Raw genomic sequence first — 10,963 nt, forward strand, 5'->3', positions numbered from 1 at the left:
TAGATGTCTAGCCAAAAAAAGAGTGGGGAGTGGGGTGTTCAAATAACATTGGATGGGAAGCGATGTGAATGGCAGCCTGATTATCACAAAAGAGAGTCATGGGATGTGGATCTTTAAAGCCCAAATCATTGAGAAGTCTTTGGAGCCAAATTAATTCGCAAGAGACAGCAGCCATGCCTCTATATTCGGTTTCAGCATTTGAACGAGCAATAACACTTTGCTTCTTGCTCTTCCATCTTACCAAAATTTCCTCCAACGAAGGTACAATATCCTGTGATGGATTTCCAGTCAACTTGGCACCCTGCCCAATCAGCATTTGAGTGCTCTATAATCTAACTATTTCCATTTTTCCTTATCAAGATACCATGACTAATGGAACCCTTTAGGTAATGAAGAATCCGATTGATTGCCTGCAGGTGAGTTGATCGAGGAGAATGTATGAATTGGCTTACTAAGCTTACTGCATGATAGATGTCAGGCCGATTGATAGTAAGATAAATAATCCTCCCAACCAGCCTCAGATAATAACTAGCAGCTGCCAACAATTCTCCATCTAGACCAAGTTTGGCCTTGCAGTCAATTGGGGTAATAACTGGTTTGGTTTCTAACATTCCAGTTTCTTGAAGAAGATCTGGCACATACTTGCATTGATTAAGAAACCTTTGCTTGAGGAGGCAATTTCAATACGCAAAAAATATTTGAAGGACCCTAAATCCTTAATAGCAAACTTCTTGTGAAGAAAGGGCTTGAGTTTATGTATCTCTCCCATGTTGTTGCCTGTAACAATGAGATCATCAACATATATAAGTACCACCAATCTTCCAGCAAGCCCATATTTAACAAACAAAGATGAATATGCATTACTTCTCTTGAAATCTATACTTTCAAGAACTGAACTTAATTTGGCATACCAAGCTCGTGGGGATTGTTCAAGTCCGTAGATAGCCTTGTGCAATTTACAGACCATTCTTTCTTGTTTTTCTTGAGAATGACTAGGCAACAAGCTCATGTAAACCTCTTATTCTAGTTCTCTATGCAAAAAGGCATTCTTCACATCCATTTGAAATAAAGGTCAATCATTATTCATGGCAACAGATAAGAGAACTCTTATCTTTGCTACAAGAGCAAAAGTTTCCTTGTAGTATATTCCAAAAGTTTGAGTAAACCTTTTAGCCACCAACCTTGTCTTGTGTCTCTCAATGAATCCATCGCTGTTAAACTTGGTTTTATAAACACATATGCAACCAACCACTTTCTTCCTTTAGGCAACTTGACAATAGTCAGGTTTGATTTTCATGAAGAGCTTTACGCTCTTCTCTCATTGCATTTTGCCAAATCAATTGGGAATTTTCCTCTTGAAAAGAGCTGGGTTTACAAGAGTTCAAAATTTTGCTTAGAAAGGCAGCATAGGATCGAGACACATTAGCGTAGGTAATATAGCTTTCAATTGGATACCAAGTAGCACAGTTGATATAGTCCTTGAATTTTGGTGGAGGATTCCGCTCTCGACTTGGATTTCTTCGTGGTGCAACCAGAGAAGGAAGAGTAGAAGGATTAATAAGCTCAGTTTGAACACTGCCGGAAGGTGCACCTTTAATGTTGGAAGTTGTACCTTCACTGCTGGAAGTTGTATCTTGAGAACAAGAAACACTTGTAGGAGTGGTTTCTACAATTGCCAAAAGAACATGTTGCATCAAACATGACATCACGAGATATAATGATATTTATGGTTCTTGTATCATAACATTTGTACCCTTTTGTGTTGAAGAGTAACCCATGAAAGCACACTTAATTGCCCTAGAGTCAAATTTATCTCAACGTAATCCTTGAATATGAACAAAACATACAAATCCAAAGATATATATGTAGGTTGGAAGGATCAATTTTCCTTCCTTTCAAAATTTCAAAGAGGAGATTTATATTTAAGGACTCGATTGGAAACCTATTGATCAAGTAGGCTACCATAAGAGCTCCCAGAGACCAAAACTTCTTAGGAACATTAATTTGCAGCATGAACGACCGCGTTTTTTTTCTTCCCAAGAGATCATGTAAAGCCCAGCTTGAACCTTGAACCCAAAAATTTCGAGCTAGCCAAGCTTGGTGAGGAACCCTACTTCTAGCCATCAAGAGGAGGGAGAATCACATATTTCCTTCCCTTTATCCTTTATGAATTACACTTTACTTCCTTTTACTTCTTCATCCTCCAGAATTTCTATTCAACCACTTAAATAGGGATTGCTAGATGACATGATAGGAGTGTTGAAATAGTAGTGCCCAAGGATTGACGACAAGCTTGGACAATTGAATTTGAATTTGAAGTTGAATAAGGTAGACTTTTGTTTTTAGTTCACAATGCAAATTCATGGGCTTTTATCTTTATGTGAGCATGATAATTAGGATTGATGGTGTTAAGTCATTCTATAGTGAGGGCCTTATATATAGCCTTTAGGTAAGGTCCTATCTCTTAACATTTGGATCAGGCTAATCAATTTTATCCAACGGTTAAGAGATAGGGCTTCACTTAAAGACCATATATAAGGCCCTCATTATAGAATTCTTGTACTAGTGTTTGTCCAAAATTCACATTAGCACATTTTTTGAAGCCCGCAATTGTTCATTACAACTACTAGTTAGGGTTTGGGCATATATTAGGACCATTTTAGGTACGATGATACTTACCAAAATTTAGTGGTTTTTGGGTTAATGTCATACTTGAACATATGGGGCAAAGAATGAACTTGCAAGCTATGTAGCTTAGGGATATAATTGTAGGATTCAAACTTCACAAGCCAGGTCAAGTTTAAATTTGCTGGTGTTTGTCCAATCACCAAATGGTTAATTAAGTGAGCTGGTCTCCATGTCAATGATGCTACCTAGGAATCAGCTAACAAATTTTAGCCATATCTATAACATCCCACATCGACCAACAGAGATAGGGTGATATGCCTTATATGTACATACCTGCCTCCATATAGTACGAGGGCTTTTGAGAGCTGACTAGCTTCGGAGTCATAGGAACTCCGAAGTTAAATGAGTTTAGGCTAGAGCAATCCCAGGATTGGTGATCCACTGGGAAGTTGCTTGTGAGTTCCCAGAAATAAAACCATGAGGGCAGAGAAGGGGGCTCAAAGCGGATAATATCGTGCTACGACGGAGCCAATCCTGTGATGTGACATTATTTCCATCATTTAAGCGCTGAGGACTGGCCTCATTTTAAGGGGGAGAGCTTATTAGACCCATTCTATGTTGGGCCACTTCCCGTTATTTCCATCATTTAAGCGCTGAGGACTGGCCTCATTTTAAGGGGGAGAGCTTGTTAGACCCATTCTATGTTGGGCCACTTCCCGTTTAGCCATAAGCTAGCTGGAGGTTGTTCTTATGCTTTTCGAACTGTTAGCCACAAAATAATCTTGTAATTCCCTTTCTATTATTCCTTGTAGTTACCAGGAATTCATTGGGTGTGCTCACTCCCACGAGTGACCTAATGATTAGGGGAAGGTGTTGGGTTCATTTTTACAAATGATTTATCGTGTTATTTCATAGATTTTATGTTGATTGGTATGAATGTGAGCTAAAAGTGCATTATTGAACTCAAATTCTGTTTTTGCTCATTTTCGTAGGTCAACTTCTTGACTTTGGATCACCATGCTCGAATGTGGTAAAATTCTTCGTGAAACCTATTCCAATGGGTGTTGACTACAACATATCCGAAATTTATCTCCATTGAACAAGTATAACCTCCCCAACCTATCCAACATTGGACCTAACTCTGGAAGTTTGTTTTGGGTCAACTTTTACCCCTACTTCTCCCTTCTAATTATTACCACACCTCTCGATAACAATTATTGACATTGTAGAGATTTGACTTTAGATTGGTAAAAAATTAGAATTTCTCTTTATGTATTAAAACCAAAATGAAATGATGAAAGTGAAGACATATGTGGAGCATGTGGCAAAGACTTTAGGTAAAAAGTGGAGTTTAATATTGAAGAATGAGTTGGCAAGAGAGAAGGCAACAAAGGGGGAAGAATCGGAGGAGACATTCTACACTTTTGCAATTTCTGAAACCAAAGAGAGAGATAGGAGAGCAAGGAGTAGCACCCAAGCAAGGAGGTTATGAAGGAGGAGAAGAACTCTTCCACCATTTCACCTTCACAAAATATGTAAACTCTTTCTAGTTATATTTTGCATTTGTGTTTGTAAGAAGCATAAGGAGCTAAACACCATAACTAGGGTTAAAGCCCTAAACATGATTACTCTATTGTTTTGATGCTTGAGTTATTGGATTTCTTTGATGAATTCATTTTCACTAAATTAATAATATTCTATGTGTCTGCTTCCTTAAAATGACCCCCCTTAGGTTGTATGCATCTAGCTAAAGTTGAGAAGTTGTGTAAGATACCCAAGAATATAATTTCTAATTAGCAACAAATGATTGAATCCTTTCTAAGTGAGCATAATGTGAATTGGTTTCTTAAATGCCTAATGTAAACACCATACTATTAGGGTTCTTGTGATGTTTATATTCTCTTCAAACTTAATCGAAGTACTAAACACACATAGATTGGTTGTGTAGGAAACACAAGTATTGTAGCACTAAACATGCACTTTACTTATCTTAGAGAGAATTAATGTGTCTTGAGCCACTAAACCCGGTCTTGGTTGTGAACATCTTCATCAATGTATATAGAATTCATAACTTGAGTATCCATAAACATGATTATCGGAAATCCCTAGTGTTTGTCACCATATTAAGTTACACTTTGATAATCACATTTGTTAATCTTGTTAAAAATAGAGTTCGGTTACATTTAAGCATTAGAATTAGGTCACTTCGATCAACCCCCCTTGTTTGTGTGTGTTGAAATCTTGAGTGTTCTTTCCACTGAATTTTGCACACTTTTGTAACTGTTTTTGACATTTGGTTTACATACTAGGTTCTTTAGTTTTTCATGCTGAATCGAACCATATAAAGAACATAAAATTTGGATTAATGGTTGCAAAGTTATAAGTAAAAAATGGAGCAGAGGTCGAAGTTGGAAAACATATTAAATTGTTGTCTGGATAAATTCCTCTCTGCCAAACTGGTGATACCTGGGTGATAAACATGTGATACAGTAGTGATAAACAGGTGATACAGTGGTGACAACATAGTAATACAGGAGTGATACAATGCTGATTGTGTTTACCTTTAGTTTATTGATTTGTTTCATTTCTTTTACTATTCTTTACTCATTTCTAGTATTCGATTTGTATTTTACCTTTGTGTTGTGTTAAATATGTGTTCTTTATGTACTCAAACTAGATATTTACAAATCTACTCAAATAGATTCATGCACTTGCATGTATTTTTAATTGGATAATTAGTACATTGATTTGTGCCAATTATTAAAGCAACAAAGGTTGCCCATTTTCATTTTATCTAAGGATACTGACCTACCATTTTAGAGGCAGCTATCAAATGAAAGTTTAAATTCCTTTATCTTTTTCTCTGCTTGCTCTGTTTCCTATCTATTACCCAGGTCTGGTCCTAGCATGGATAGTTCAAGAGAGAAGACGAGAAGAAGGCGAAGGCAAAATCGAAGCAGAAGAACATAGACACTGGACCTCGCCCTCGTCTTCGTCTTCGTCGTTCGAAACCCACATAAGAGAGATTGGGTTGCAGAGTCCTGACTGGGATTTGGACAAGGCCATGTCCAGTTCAATTCAATTAGAGAAGTGTAGTTCAATTAGGCCCACTAAACATGTTTTTTAATCTGAGTAGTCTGATAAAATTGTGGGATGGGGTGTTCAAATAACATTTCTGGGTGGCCAATGGCCATAGAAGCTCTCTCCATGCATTTGTCCAATTATATAATGAAATTGTTGAACTTATTTCATTGATCGGATGGGTATGAAAGAACTTCTCATTATAGCATTTTCATCTTATTGTTACTTTATAATTGGGCTTCTTTGTTTTCGTTGATCTAGTTGCAACTTTTATCTTTTGTATTTGGAAGCTTGGATTATGAGAAATTTTAAAATCATACCAAGTGGAATTCCCATCAATCCCAATTTATTTGCCCCTTTTGTATCATCTTTTTTGTCTAATGAAGATTATGTTTAACCCAAAGAAAAAGTTTCACTAGCATTGATAGCCATCAGAATCAGAAGTTCCAAAAAGTTAAAAGAGTTTAATCAAACCAGGGTATTTCTTTCTCTAATCAATTGATATATTCCGAGTGACAATGAGCCGATTTGCCACGTCTTGTAAAATTAAATTAAATTAAGCCAAACTTAGCAAGTACAACCTCCATGGGATGGGACCCGATGGGATATAATAATATATAAGGCACTGTTTGTCCATATGTTTAACTAATCCGTCTATCCTCCAGTTTGATTTGAGGATGAGGAAATTGAGAATAGTGGCAGGGGTAACCAATTTCAAGATTAACAATCATTCAATAAAAAATATAGGATACCTTTCTACAATTCATCACCATGACTCACAAAAATAAAAAAAGGGGGAAGATATATACGATCCTTAAACGAACAATCGGTTTAGTCTGGTTTATTATCAAAAAAAAAAAGAGAAGAAGATCAAACCGTACCGATTTGTCTAATTTGGCAAATTTGACCATTTTATGGTTTTAAATGCCCAAGCTTAGTTCATTTAATTTCTTAATGGTATGGGATTATTGATGGATGGGATAGAAGAACCCATTAGTTAAAACCTTAGCGTCAAGAACCATGATTAGGTTTTTGAAAAGAAATGTACCTTATACAGTTCATGCATGGTTTCTCTAAACCATTTTAGTTTGCTACTCAATCATACATTGCGATGTCATGTCTCGATTAGTTGTGCCATCAGCTTTTCTTTAATTCGAAGAGAGACATTGGTATTGGCTTGGCTCCTATTTTGTGGGGGAATCAAACATCTGAGCTAGCTGTCCATGGCCCCAAGTCAAGAATTAATTTGTCTTAGAAAAAGTCGTCCATGATAGCTAGGCTAGGGAATGCTTTATCTGGGTGTTATAATGCATTAGCTTTGTTCTCATATGTGTGAAACGTTGCAGGCGATCCCACATGTGAGGAAAAGGGACAAAAATTGCTTAGTAAAATATGCTCTAGCTATAGCTCCACGAGTTCTAGAATTCATTGGAGTACATTTTGTGCCTATCGAAATTTCTTTGTCTATCTACACAACTAGTTTTATAATATATTTGAAATGGTGATCCGGTTCCTAACTAGAACCTAGCCCGTGATCTCAAAGTCGCTAAGTTTCACATCACAACAGAAGTATATGCGGGATGCATATATGTCTTCCTGGTCCCCAGTGCATGCCTCAAGATTATACACATATATATTATAGTGTAGTTGTTATTTGTATCATATTTATGGGATTTAATTATTAGAAGTGAATTCTACCTATATTTAATGGAAGCCACTTATATTAGAGAGTTAGTCAGCAAATATGATACAAATAATATTCAATTAATGGTAATCGATAGTGTAAAGCAGTTTAAGGCTGATTCTAGCAGCTACTTGCCTCATGATACTATTAATTAATTTGATTTGGTATGGCCGACTCTAATTGAAAAAAGAAAACTGAAGAAGGTTACTGCTTTGCATGCATGGTGTAGTGTGAGCTTCAAACTAAGCTAGTAGCTAGTACTAGCTCTCACAATACACACATGCAAGAAGCTAGTAACAAATGACGATTTAAGTAATTAGGACTAGGCCTTGATTCTTGAATACAAATCAAACTTTTGACTAGGCCTTCTGATATGATTATTTGTGGAAGTAACATATATATATATATATATATATGTTTTTCCTTTCGTACATCTATGCTTGAGGATCCAAATTCAATCACCCCGTGCATGCAACTCTAAGAAACTTTGGTCTGCAAAATCCATGAAAACATTAAGTTTGTTGTTAATGGGCTATCAGTGTATAGAGTTAATTTATTTTTGAAGCTTTCTAATTGATCACTAACAGCTAGCCACCTAACTCATCCAAGAGATTGGAATCTCAATTTGCAGGAAAAGTTTGTCCAGAAAAAAATAGGGTTTGTTCACGAGCCACGTTTCCAAATTTAGCACTGTTTGTATTAATATGTGTATTGTCTGATAGGACATCCAATCATGCTTCTTAAAATGTACTCTTCTCACCATTCATGTCATGTAAAAAACTAATTTAACCTATCAATAATGTGCACAAATCAGCATGGCACCAGAGAATATGTATTTATACTTTTATATTGTTGACTAAGGATAAGATGTACCCAGTCTTCCAGGTATACAGAGATATCAGCTTGTTGTATGCCAAAAAGCTGCAGGTGGTTAGTTCACAGTTGAAGCCTTCTTGCATATGTATGTGCATGTATCTTAATCTGCTATAAATTGAATATTAATTAGGTGTCCTGTTAACATGTGTTTAGAACAATCAAATGGTAAAGTGGATTCTCACAAGTCACAAAACTCCCACTTGTCTGCTGTTTAACAAAATCATTAGTATGTGGCTGAAAATTAAGTTCCATATAATTAAGACATCCCTGTTGGGCATAAAGTAAATAAGAAATATTGATTGGTAATGTATATATATATTAACAAGCTAGGCTCAAGTTGTTGGAAGTCTTTTTGTGTTTTGCACATGTATCAAATTGTAATTCGAAAAAAAGAAGAATAGCTCTTTACAAGAAAGGAGGCAAGCAGTATCCAGAAGATGCATGAATTCTCTTCTTCCCAACAATACTGTATAGTGATGCAACCCATAAAATATTAATTTAATTGTTATCTTGTTTCATTTTAGCTTCTCTCGATGCATCCATTGTTTAAATTAATTGGCTGACAATTTTGTAAGTTTATGCATGATTTGGTTTGATAAGCTTTAAGTCAGGCTCAATTGACACGAGACTGAAGACCCGCTGTGGAATTTCCAAGACCAATGCTGTCCAATTATGTGTCACTTTTATCCAGTTGTAGAATGAGAATTGGAATTTCTATGCAGAAAACAACAAATTTCTGTGCATCAAGTTCACTGCAAGCATAGCACTTAATCATTACATAAGTCAAGGGAGTCGAGCATGTGCTGCATGCCGATTATTCTTCAAACAAAGCTCCTTTACATGATGCAGTATTTGATGGGTCCATCTCCTAAGATTGTCACAATTAATAATATAAAATCAAATCAAATATTTGTATGATTAAATAATTATGATTAAAATGATTTAGTGAAGAGAAATCCTAGCTATCTTAGCTCTAGATTGTTAAAACCCTAAGAAACATAAAAATTGAAAAAGGGTAAAGAGACAAGGATGAGCTGCAGAGTGTATGATGCTGCAGGTTCTTGGTAGATTAAATTGTTGTGTTGTGATGATTAAAGAGGCACACATGTGAATAGCTGGCTGGGTACTTTGATCATTTGTTTGTGCGCAAATTGGATCAGAAAATATTGGAGCAACGAATTTAATTGAAACCAATAGCCTTAACTTAGCTTTGCTATTTATGAACTTCTTGGGATTTAGGGTTATATCAGATAAACCCTGATATGGATTGCTTTAATTGGCACTGCTTGAATGATTGAAGTGGAATCTCTTGATAAATAAACAAAGAGAGTGCATGCATGACACGTGCAATGCAAAAAGGGTTTTAGGCTCTAATTAGAATGTAATTAAGGTGTGATTAAGTTTGTGTTTAAGCTCTAATCTAAACACAGTGATTAAACGCGTAGAGGAGGAGGGGAATCTGCACGTGATGAGAAGTAGGGAGCGGGAGAGAGGCATCGGAAGCTGCGAAGGATGCGTCAAAGGTTGTTTAGCTGTCAATCCCTCCAAAACTCTTCCCCTCACGGGACTCTCTTCTCTTCTCTCTCTCTCTCTCTCTCTCTCTCTCTCTCTCTCTCTCTCTCTCTCTCTCTTTGTCCTTTGCTCTCTCCCTCTCTCTCTCTCCTCTCCACTAGTTACGTCACTCCAATTTCTCTTACTTTAATCACTCACTTGATAACTAAACCAGTGCCACTGCAACTGGATTACTTGATTCAAATTAATCTGTCATCTGTCCCTCCCGCAGTCCATAGATTTACAAATTTCTATACTTAAACCACTTGTTTCGATTGCGAGCAAGTAAACATATAATATCATTCTTTCATCTCTAAGATGACATATATTTTTCTGTTTGAAATGCAAATATTATCTTAAATTTCTTTCTTAACTTCAACAGTGCTTAATTTCGTCTACTATTCTTGTGGTGATATACATATTGCCCTTGATTAATTATTAGCCGACAAATAACAAATTTTACTTGCAAACTTATGTTGTATATAATCCAACAAACAGTTGATGACAAAAGTTGATAACTCAGTGTGTATATGTATGTGTGTCTTACATCAATCTATCACTCTCTAAGATGGTAGATTTTGAGTGGGAGTATCAACAACTGACGTGGTGATACAGTAATACTCTATAATTTCTCTTGAACGAGAGATTAATTAATACTGTCCAAAAATATAACTAAGTTGTGTTCATAATTATTACTAATGAAGCATTGCCTTATTAAGAGAATTCTCCTTTTCAATAAGAAATATCAAACATAATATATGTTTCTCTCTAGCTAATTGCCCTATATATTTAATCTCAATTTCCTTCTCTAGTGTTTACTTCAATCTATCACATTGCATACACATGCATGATCCCTCTTTCTAATACTATATGCTATTAACCTAATCATTAATTCCAACTTCCACCCAAGAATCCTATATATTCTTGGGATAATATAAAAACAACAAAGTATGTTAACCGAGAGAGAACAACAATGCATATCAACGGGGAAGAAAACAACAATGTACTGTATTATGAATCCAGTTAAACATTCCTAATTGCTGTTGATAATTGAATAAGCAAGGGTCAATTAAGTAAATATACCGGTGAGAAGGTTTAACTTCTTGGTGGGAGAATGTGTTGAGGCACACACATGCAAACATC

The sequence above is a fragment of the Prunus dulcis genome, chromosome 6 (genome assembly GCF_902201215.1).
Source record: "Prunus dulcis chromosome 6, ALMONDv2, whole genome shotgun sequence".
NCBI lineage: Eukaryota > Viridiplantae > Streptophyta > Magnoliopsida > Rosales > Rosaceae > Prunus > Prunus dulcis.